This window comes from Ptychodera flava, chromosome 2 (genome assembly GCF_041260155.1).
Source record: "Ptychodera flava strain L36383 chromosome 2, AS_Pfla_20210202, whole genome shotgun sequence".
Classification (NCBI taxonomy): domain Eukaryota; kingdom Metazoa; phylum Hemichordata; class Enteropneusta; family Ptychoderidae; genus Ptychodera; species Ptychodera flava.
In genome coordinates, this window is record NC_091929.1 from 21,449,085 (window position 1) to 21,460,209 (window position 11,125).

Consider the following 11,125-nt stretch of genomic DNA (forward strand, 5'->3'; position numbering starts at 1 on the left):
ATGTCGCACTTGTGTTGAGGTAGAATGCGCCTTGAGGGACAGATATCCGTACTCTATAAGTTTTTACAATTCTTCTTTGATCTACCCCTTGTAGGGGCTCATTATGAAGCTCTTGGTGTAGAAAAAACTTTTTTACCGTCTTAGGTTTGCGAAATTCGTATATTTTATTGTTCTCCGGAGAATTAATACAGGGAAGGCGGCCATTTTGTATTACATATGTCAATAAAGCTCGGGTGTTTTTCTAGGGACTCCAATCTCCATTCTTGATTTTGGAAGAGAATGGTTTAAATATTCTTGAGTAAAATTTCAGCAAAAGTTTAAGTCTTCCACTTTCGAGGCGCACACTACGTTAAGAAGTATTCATGGTTTATCGGAAAGATATATCTGCGATACTTACTCGCACTGAGAGGCGTAATCGTCATGACCAGAGTATCTGATACTTGGTGATACAAATATTTGCTTGGTATCGAATTCAGCGGGTTTTTTATACTCGGTGAAGTGAATAGAGCTTTCACCAATACCTTCCCCCAACATGTAACATCACCTGGAAGTGTTATGATTATAATGATGTTGATTGTTATAATATAATATAATATATTATATCATACGATTATATTGATGGCGGAAATGCGATACGCGATAACAACCATGGTATATTGGCGATATACCATGGCAGGCATGCGCGCGAGTTCTCACTATCGCTCGTGCATATATGTCGTGAACTGGTCAAAATCTAGAGGATACCATCGCTGGGTGTGCTTTATTGCTTAAATATAATATAATATAATATAATATAATAATATAATATAATATAATATAATATAATATAATATAATATAATATAATATAATAATATAATATAATATGACGTAAGATTATAAAACAAAAAAAATAATTAAATGTAAGTATGTTCGTACTAACGTACGGAGGTACGTAACATTGTATGTATGTATGTATGTATGTATGTATGTATGTATGTATGTATGTATGTATGTATGTATGTATGTATGTATGTATGTATGTATGTATGTATGTATGTATGTATGTACGTTCGTACATCTGTAAATTTTTGCTCAATCATTATGTCCATTTTTATAAATGCGAAGGGTGATAAACATTCACCTGGCATTAAGAGATCTCCATGGTCTAAAATCGGTGATACTACGTTCCTCTTAGTTCCGTGGAATGCGACATGCCATTCGTTAAATATTCTATTTGCTCGTGCTCTTGGAGGAATTCTGCCAGCATTATAAAAGAACAGAGAAAGAGAGAGAGAGAGAGAGAGAGAGAGAGAGAGGAGAGAGAGAGAGAGAGAGAGAGAGAGAGAGATGTTGAAAAGATGAACTTAGAAGCGAGCGCTGATAGAGACCGACTATGTATGTAGTTGTATCACCTGAATATGAAGTATTGAACCCAATATTGATTAAAGTGTTTACTCATTACAAATCAAGAGAATGACAATAGAATACAGGTACTTAAAAAAGAGACGGGTCTAGACTCGCCCACATAGACTGGTTTCTATATTATATCGACGATAATACAGCACAGACAGAGAACGAATTCTGAAAGCAAACGATGCGCTCAAAATACACTTAATTAATATGAGTGCACGATGCATAATTTTGATACTAGAAAAACAATAACCCAACATTTCCACATATTTTAAATTCAAAATGGTCGCATCCCTGTGTTATCTCTGTGGGTGAAATTAAATTTTAGATTTGCACAAAGACGGTGCAACTTTCCTTAGTTAACAGCTTCAAAATGAGCGCCCACAGGCGGTGGACCAAAAACGAATAGTAAAAGTTCAAAGTCCGGGTATTTATCCACCTGAACATTTAATTTTCATGGACACTTTAAAAAAACGTTCGTTCATTTGTAACACTCCATGTACTTGTAACATACTTTGTGTCTATCAAAATTTAATATTTCCTGTTTTGCTTACTCTAGTGCAAAACGGCACCAACCAGTCGGGACACAATAATCCATTTCTGGAGAGCCGCGTGCACAAACCATTGGTTCCTTTCGAAACGAGCAACAGTTGTTGCAAAAACATTTGTCCAGCTTCGGGTTGAAATATTCCTCTGCAAAATTCAAAGAAATGTGCTTTGTAACATTGTTTTATGAACTAGCATTTAGACAAACCTGTTACAATACATTTTCTCTTTCGTCTTATAATAATGTATCCTCGAGTCCATGAAATTCTGTAAAATCATGTAGTCCTTTTGTTTTCGTACGAGGACGATAACCAACACTTCTCGTCCACCAGTCAGGGCTAAGGTAAGGGATAGGACGGAGATGTTGGGAGGGTTAGGCCGCATTCAAAAAAAATGGTGAGGGGGGGGGGCTGGAGGAATCGCGATTGAAATCTTATTTTTTTTCAGATCCCCCCCCTCAATACCCTCAAAAATTTTCAAGTCCCCCCCCTCAATACCCTCAAAAATTTTCAAGTCCCCCCCCCAAATTACCATATAGCCGCATATTTATTAGGAATGCACGCAGAGTAAAAAAAAAACATGTAATGTGTCGTTCTGCACGCAAATGTTCAACACTACCTCTTATCAGCAGGTTGTAGAGCCATATACCTAGGGCAAGTTCTTAAATTGATTCATTTTTAAATGCATCAGTGAACTTTTTGGATTTCTCAGTCTAAGCCGATTTGAGTTTATCCAACTCTGGCCAGTTCAATGGCACCAGCTGAAAAGCACACAAAATGACAATCATGAGAGAGTATGAAAATTGTGTATTCCTAGCTACGTTTAACCAAATTGTGAAAAAATGAGCACAGTGACCTACCGAATTTTTTTTTTTCAAAAGTACAAGACATATACAACTTAGATGCCACTTATAAAATGTTTTACAAAATTGACAATACTGGAAGGTTAAAATATTCCATGAAATTAATGTTTTAATCTCAGAAATTTTGGGTGTAATAATGGCAAATTTGATAACAAATAAAACATTCCATTTAATCACACATTTTTCCATTTAAATTACAGTCTTTACTGTTCAGAGTTTTACTTTTGTGTTATTGGTACAATGAGATGTGAAAATTTAATTCACTGCATGAACTTGAAATGAATGGTTTTATATATTGATTTTAAGTGATTTTAGAAAAACTGGCTTTTCATCGTACATTTGTATAAGATCAAGTATGGTGACCCCATCTTTTTTTTCTAATATTTGATTGTTCTCATATGCCAGAATTCAAAAATTCATGGTAACTGTTAGTCCCCTAGTCTTCTATGTGTTGCTCTCTGGCTGGATCTTGTGTACAAGTATAAGATGTATGTTTCACTGTCAATTGAGTGTCCTATGACCGAAACTCTTCTTAAACTACATCAGAGTCAGAGCTACATGTATCACTGTCACTGCCAGTATGTAGTAGCAGGGCAGTAGTTGTATTAACTTTTCATTTTGACAATATTTTGTTCAGTTTATACAATTGTGTTCTTGTTCTACTCCCTACAGAATGTTGAGCTATCCAGTATTCATCTTGCCAACACAGCCTACGTGTACCGTGCATTTGCATCATTCAATTATCACCAATATTTAGACAAACGGGCTTTGTTGACAAACTGAATATTGTTTTTCAGCAGCATGCTGTAGACAGACACCAAGAAACTGTGTTTGATACATTGCATAGAAATATTGAAAAATTATCAACAGTTGTAGCTCCTACCCCATTACAAGGCCAACTTGTTCTATGAAAATTTAATGGCATTCATACATTTTTAGACTTTTTCGAGATTAAAGACATAAAATATGACAAAAAAGTTCTAGACTTTGTTGATTATTACTAACATTAGAACCATTGGACGACATCAAAATGTTGGGAGTCAAAATATTTTCAGGTCCCCCCCCTATAGGCAGAGCAAAACTTTCAAGTCCCCCCCCTCGACTACCCCAAAAATTTTCGAATCCCCCCCCCTGAATTCCTCCAGCCCCCCCCCCCCCTCACCACTTTTTTTGAACGCGGCCTTAGGGATAATTTTCGTCGGGAAAATGTCCTGGAGGATAACTGTCCTACTTCGTTTGTTTTATTCTAAAGGTAGTAGAGTACACGCTTCAAAATTATTCAAATTTCCCTAAAGAAATCTAAACAAACCGCTTTCGAAATCAAGAATAAAATCAGAGGTTACCGTAACAAATTTATTAAACTTACTTGAGAACACGATTGAGACTAATTTGGGATAATTGGATTTCATAGTTTGCAAATTTCTCAAAGTGTTAGGTGCCATATAGCTAAATGTTGTCATATCGCAAATTACTCATAAAAATAATTGTGTAATATAAAAAGAAAAGCAGATGAGATAACATCTGTAGATTAAATCGACATGATTTCACCATCCAACTATCCCAAATTAGTTCCAATCGTTTTATGGAAACAAGTCACCAGATCACCAAATCACATTTTGTATATATGTCAAATCTAGTCACCGGATTAAAAATTTGAACGTTAGGGGGCGCTAATCCAACACAGCGTATTTTGCTGAAAAATCACTTTTTTGCAAATATTAATTCAATTTTAATTAATATGTTAACCCAAGATTAAAACATCGGTTGGGTTCACCTTTTAGCTTGTCAAGCAATCGTAAGTTACGTGATAAAGAAGTATTAATTTATGCAAATGTAAGTTTTTCTGGCATAAAAATTGTTTTAAAAGGTTTAAAAAATTCTGAGACACTTTTGGAGATCCCCAGGACAGCTTGCACTCACACAATTTCAGCCACAAATCTCAAAGCATTGAAACAAAACATAGGGAAACCCGATTTTTGAAAGGTATGCAAATTACCTGTCACGTGATAGTTATGTAAACAATGGTGACACTACGGTAACCAAAATGTTTCCCTATATCTAGGCTTTCCGAAAATATATAATTTACGGGGGTTCTGAGCTTATTGACCACTAGAGAATTGTTAGCTTAGAAAGATCAATCAGGCCAAAGTAATTAAATTCTTTGTTTTGCGTCCACTCTAAATGAGAAAAGGTACGCGTCTAAGCGGCTGAAAAACACACACAGTGTATTTGAATAGGAAATTGTAGGACATACCCGCTTAGCTTTTCTGAACTAAAATTTTGTTACAATTTTGTATTTGCTGCAATCAAATTACATTGTATTAATTTTCTTGTGTGTGTTTTTCAGCCGCTAGGCGGGTAGGGACGCAAAACAAAGAATTTAATTACTTTGGCCTTACTTGTCTTTGAATCTTAAGGGTTTTTGATCAGTTGATGTTCTTTCTTGAGGGTAAATGTTTTATTGTGTTGTTTTTAGAATTGTCGCCGATTTTTCGTGTCAAGCTTTAGCCCTCCATTCTTTTAGCTGCTATTGAGGTTTGGTTTTTGTCTCACACTTCAGGCCTACGGCCTTCGATCGACATTCCAAGCAACGATGCAAGCACCTATGGTCAAAATATCTACCTCCGTGGCGCAGTGTCTTATTCATGTTATGACTCAACTTATAAAAAGAGACATTCTAGAATAATCATACAGGACCTAACAAAGACGAGAACTAGACAGTCGGCATGATTTTTTACCGTTTGTGTACGAGTTGTTCCTCCTATATATAAAATTCATTTTGGATAACATTTCATCCCGGGCTGGTGAAAATTAACTCGTTTGTGTTTTTTATCGCTTTAAATAAACTGACCAATCATGAAGAACAATCCGTGGTACATTTCTGCCAACCAATAAACCAATTTACATTTTTGAAAAAAGGAAATCGAATGGAGCTAATTTTTATTTTCAAATGATTTTATCATCTTGATTGTTAATTGTTAGGCCTATTTTTAAATGTTGAAGACGTTTGATATCGTGTTTGAGAGAGTATCATCTTAACACATTGGAACTAATTTGGGATAATTGGATCTTCATATTTTTCAAATTTCTCAAAAATGTTAGGTGCCCTATGAATGTTGCGATATTACAAATTGCTCATAAAAACAAGTGTATAACTTAAAGGAAAAAACAGATGAGCTTACATTTGCAAATTAAATCGACACTACTTCGCCATCCAATTATCCCAATTAGTTCCAATCGTGTTTCTTACACTTCGTTCAGAGATACCACTTGCACTGGGTAAAACATTTTGGAGATGAACACTTATTTCGCGGTGACTTCTTCCTTTATCAACCATCATTCTTGAAATTCTTGCGGCTGAACGCACCGACTTAAATGCCTGAAGTAAACATACTCTACCAACTAAAGAACAGTGTTTGCTTCTCTTCCAGTATAACTATGTCGGTCTCGAGACGATGTTATTCCCATTGATTTTTAAAATTATTTTTTGCAATGATTGTTACCGACATGACCGAGGCCCCCCAAAGTACACTTGTTACATCTTAATTCCAATTCGATACATTTTTTCCGCTATAGTATCCAAAGATTCCAAAGATACTGCGCCACGCCCCAAATGAACTGGGAAAATTGGATATTTAGTATATTAGAAATTAAAAAAACCCCGAAATATGCATTGTGGGAAACAGAGTTTGTCAGAGGGGAATTTGGATAGCCGCAAAGTGCCATCCTCACAGCAGTATACACCTATTTGCTATATTTCAATCTCAGACCAAATATTTTAAATTTAAAAATAGGCCTAAAAGTTAATAATCAAGATGATACAACCATTTGAAAATTGAAAATTAGCTCCATTTCTATTTTTAAAGGTGCAAATTGGTTTATTGGTTGGCGGAAATGTGGCACGGATTAAGAACTTACTGCTTGGATAATTTTACCTTATGATAAACATCAGGGATTGCACAAAAGACATCTGCAACACAGACCTACCTTCAATTTGAGAGAGTCTCTAATAAAATCTTCGCACGCTTCTTTGTATTTGCAGTTGTGTTCTTGATTGTTGTCATTTACATCTGAAATAAACCAAAGTTAAACCAAAAGCTTAGTCGAATTAATGACTAGTTTGGATGGTGAAGTAATGTCGATTTAATCTACAAATGTAATCTCATCTGCTTTTCTTTTTATATTACACACTTATTTTTATGAGTAATTTCCGATATTGCAACATTCAGCTATATGGCACCTAACACTTTTGAGAAATTTGCAAAATACGAAAATCCAATTGTCCCAAATTACTTCCAATCGTGTTTTTAATATTGGGCGATAATTGAAGTACTTAAATACCCTACCCATTGTTGCATTTCCAAGTTCAATCAATAGTCGTTTTGCAGTTTGCGCAGCTTGCTGGAGAGCGAGATTACCCTCCCCTTCATTTGCTGTATTCGTTATAATGTTCATGATGTTTTGCATGTTTTTAATCTTTTCCCTCTGTTCAGCATCCTGACAAAGAACCAGGAAAGCACTAAGGGCACATTCCTGTTCGATTTCGATTTTGTCCTTTCTCTTAATGAGGTCGACTAGCTGCCCTGCGACACCATTCTCCAACAGCATCGCTTTGTGACTGTCATTGCTCGCCAAGTTCCTTATGCCAGTTACAACGTCAAATAAGGACAGTCCATCCTCATTCTGTCTTTCCAGAGCCTCCCCGCTGAGGGCATTTTCCAAACGCTCTACACAGGCGGCGATCACGTCTTCTCCTGCCTGGAACTCATTACCACTGCGAGTTTTGTCATCTACTAAGTATGCCTGGATGAACAGCGCCGTCGTCCGGATAGCTAAATCGGTGCAGTCTCGTAGCTTGTTGAAGGCTTCGGCGGCCTGCAATTTTCCGTACAACTCCTTGTTTCCGGTTGCCTTTAAACAGTTGTAGAATATGGCCAGCGCCGATTTTAACATGTATTTCTCCTTCTGTAGAACGATAAAAATGAATCTTAGTCTAATATACATTGGCGGACGTACACGTATTGTTTCTCCCAAACAAATAGAATTTAGGTAGTATACACCTCGAAAATGAAAGACTTGGACTGCAGCTTTTGCCGAAACTTTCCTAAATGAAACTTTCAACCATTCTCTTGCCAAATCTAGAATAAAAATCAGGGTCACCGTAAAAAGTTAAATAATAGAGAAACAAAATACCGAATCTTTACCGGTATTGAAATACATAATTGCCACTTCCCAATGTTGACATTCGGAGAAAAATATATAATTTTCGATTTTCGAAAAACTAAGACAATTAAAATTGTTCTTACACAGAGAGCTTTAAAATGAGCCCAACGAGCGGTGGAACAGAACAGTACTGAAAGTCTTCGAGAGCCAGGATATATATGTCCTTGAGGGGAGGATATGTTGAGTTACATGTGTGCAAGTAATGACTTATTTCATGGACCATCAAGCGTGATGGCAATATATTGTTTCTGAAGAATGCACTTTCGTATGAGGGCGTGATCTATTCCTGCATTACGCCTCTCCGAGAAATTAACCACTCATGCACCGTTTCATAAAATGTCGAGGAAAGAATGGTTTTGAGATTCATTCCACAGTCTGGTCTTCAAATTGTTACTTTGTTGTTATTAACAGAGTTATCATCAGATATTTGGAACCGGTGGTTATCAATGAAAACAAAATCTAGCCTTATAACAATAACTCCAGATCTCTAGATATATCTGTACTCGGCAAAATTTAATAGTGTTAACCTGATGAAGGTCGGCCTAGAAGAAACGTGAAAATTTTGGAAAAATTGTAAGCATGGTTCGCAAAATCCGAAAAACATACTTTGCCAGAATTTTGGAAGGTAAATATTGGCATGTCTGCATTCGGACTGCGCTTCTGAAGAACTAGCAGCCCATCCTTAAAACGAGAGTCAAACCAATATGCTACAATCATGTAATAGGCACTTTGTATTATATCATAGCTTTCTCAAGACCAGTGAAATTTGTGATGTCATCCCACCAGATTATTACCGATTACCCAGCATCGTGGCCCAAGATGTTTTCTACATCTAAAAACTCACTGGCATTGCCAACACTATAAAAAATAACAATAATGTACCCACTCCCGGCTCATGATGGACTCAATCAAACTTTGCACTCCATAAACATTAGCGACTGAATTTCTTTAAATATGTGGATCAAATATTCGCGGAGTAAGACAACATGTTATAATTGTAGACATGTTCCCGGACTTTTGTTTTGACAGACATCATATATTTAGTGCTAATATGTAAGGATTACCTGTGATTGTGAGCTGTAATTTGTGAGATCATTCAGCATTTGTTTTGGTATACCAGTTTCACCCAGTCGCTTGCAAAGCTTCATGCTGTAATGTGAATACATCCATAAGATTTCTCTCACAGCTCGAATAGCCTTCCACTCCTCCGTCTCTGTGTTGTCGAAGGATGCCGTGGGATTCTTTTCCGCTAGCGTTTCGTTCAAGTCGGCTAGCTCATCAGCCATGTCGACGGAGGCGAGATGGTCGCCATACTTTTGCCTTTCCTTCGAATCCTTTTTAAATGCTGGCTTCAACAAATCACGAAGCGCCAGTTTGGCAGCCAAGCAAGGGTTAGCAATGTCATTCAGTACAATAACGGTCCGTCGCATTTTCTTCAAGATATCTTCTCTTCCCTAATCTTTTCATCCTTAGAATTTTTACCTTGTCCCCCGTCTTTAGGAGTTTCAGTTTCTATATTTCCGAATCTATCTGCGACTGGGTCAACCCAGTCTTCTTTACGGATCTCTCCCGCAATTTTCTTTTTGTGTTGAAATTCTTCCTGGTAGAATTCTGTGTCGTAGAAAACGTGATAAAATTAATAATTATAAAATTAGTAAAGCTCATGATTATCAAATAACTTGTTTTCTCTCGTATTACATTCGCTAGACTTGATTCTAAGGATGTGAATCTGAGAAAAGTTCAGCCGTTTGAGACAACATAGGATTTTTAACAGGAGCAAGATGGTTTTTTTTCCTTATTAAATTTCCAAAATTACCTTTACCGGCACTCTTTACACATATGTTCCGTACAATACTGGTAGTCCGATTATTGAGTTGTTCAAAGCTTTGTACCCCTTAAAAGATGACGAAAATTATGAATTCACTTCAACGACAAAATCTGTGGTACATGACATATGCATTCGATCCTGCTGAAAGTGAAGTTTCCAGAAATCAGAAAGTGTCGTGAAAAAACATGAAAGTTATATCCCAGCGAAATCCATTATGGCTGTCTTAAAACTAGATGACAGCTTAGACCCGACTTATCGCAATTGCCTTATTGCAACTGACAATCAAAGCCAATTTAAAACACTTACTATAACCACTTACCACAGATGCTGACAGATTTGGCTCGCCCGCAGATATCGACGACACCATAGAATTTTTCATTCACCTTGTCGCCGTGATTTTCATTTTGGTTTTTGCTATCTGATTGCGCAACTGTTCCCTCAGAGCTGACATTATCAGTTTGGAGTTCCCGTTACGGCCATGAACTTTCATGCCGTTAAAGTAAAATTGGGGTAAGCTTCCTGGGATCACTTTAACCGCTATAGTATCACCTACCTGGTCGTTAGAAAGTTAGAAAACAAAAATAAAATATAATGTAAAACAAATCAAATAATCCAAATCACACAAACTAATAAAATCGCCGGGTCGCATAAACACATATATTCACAATAAACACGATTGAACTAATTTGAGATAATTGGATCTTCATATTTTTCAAATTTCTCAAAAATGTTAGATGCCTTATAGCTGAATGTTGCAATATTACAAATTAGTCATAAAAACAAGTATGTTACCTAAAAAATAAAGAAGATGAGGTTACATTTGCGGATTAAATCGACATTACTTCACCATCCAATTATCACAAATTAGTTCCAATCGTGTTAAGATCAAAACTGACCATCTTGAACCACTAATATAAGTAATGCATGTTGGTACATGCACGTGTCCGGAATGGGTAAACATACCCTGCAAGCATGCTACACCCGCCAAGAATGGTCCCAAAGTGTCAAAATCAATAGTTATCCAGTGACGCTACTGAATCACTTTATTAGTCAAAGTTAGGAATGCTGTCAGGTATTATTTGTGTAACAGATTTGTCGTATTTGGAAGCTATGTCTCCATATGTACTATAGAACTATTTAACGATCTTGCAAGTCTACTTTCCGAGAAGCCCTGCCTAATACTATATTGCCAGTGATGTATGCCTTACTCGAAAGTCGTCTATGAACTGCAAGCATGCTTTGGGCGCACTTCTTTTGCGCGGGCAACTTACATTT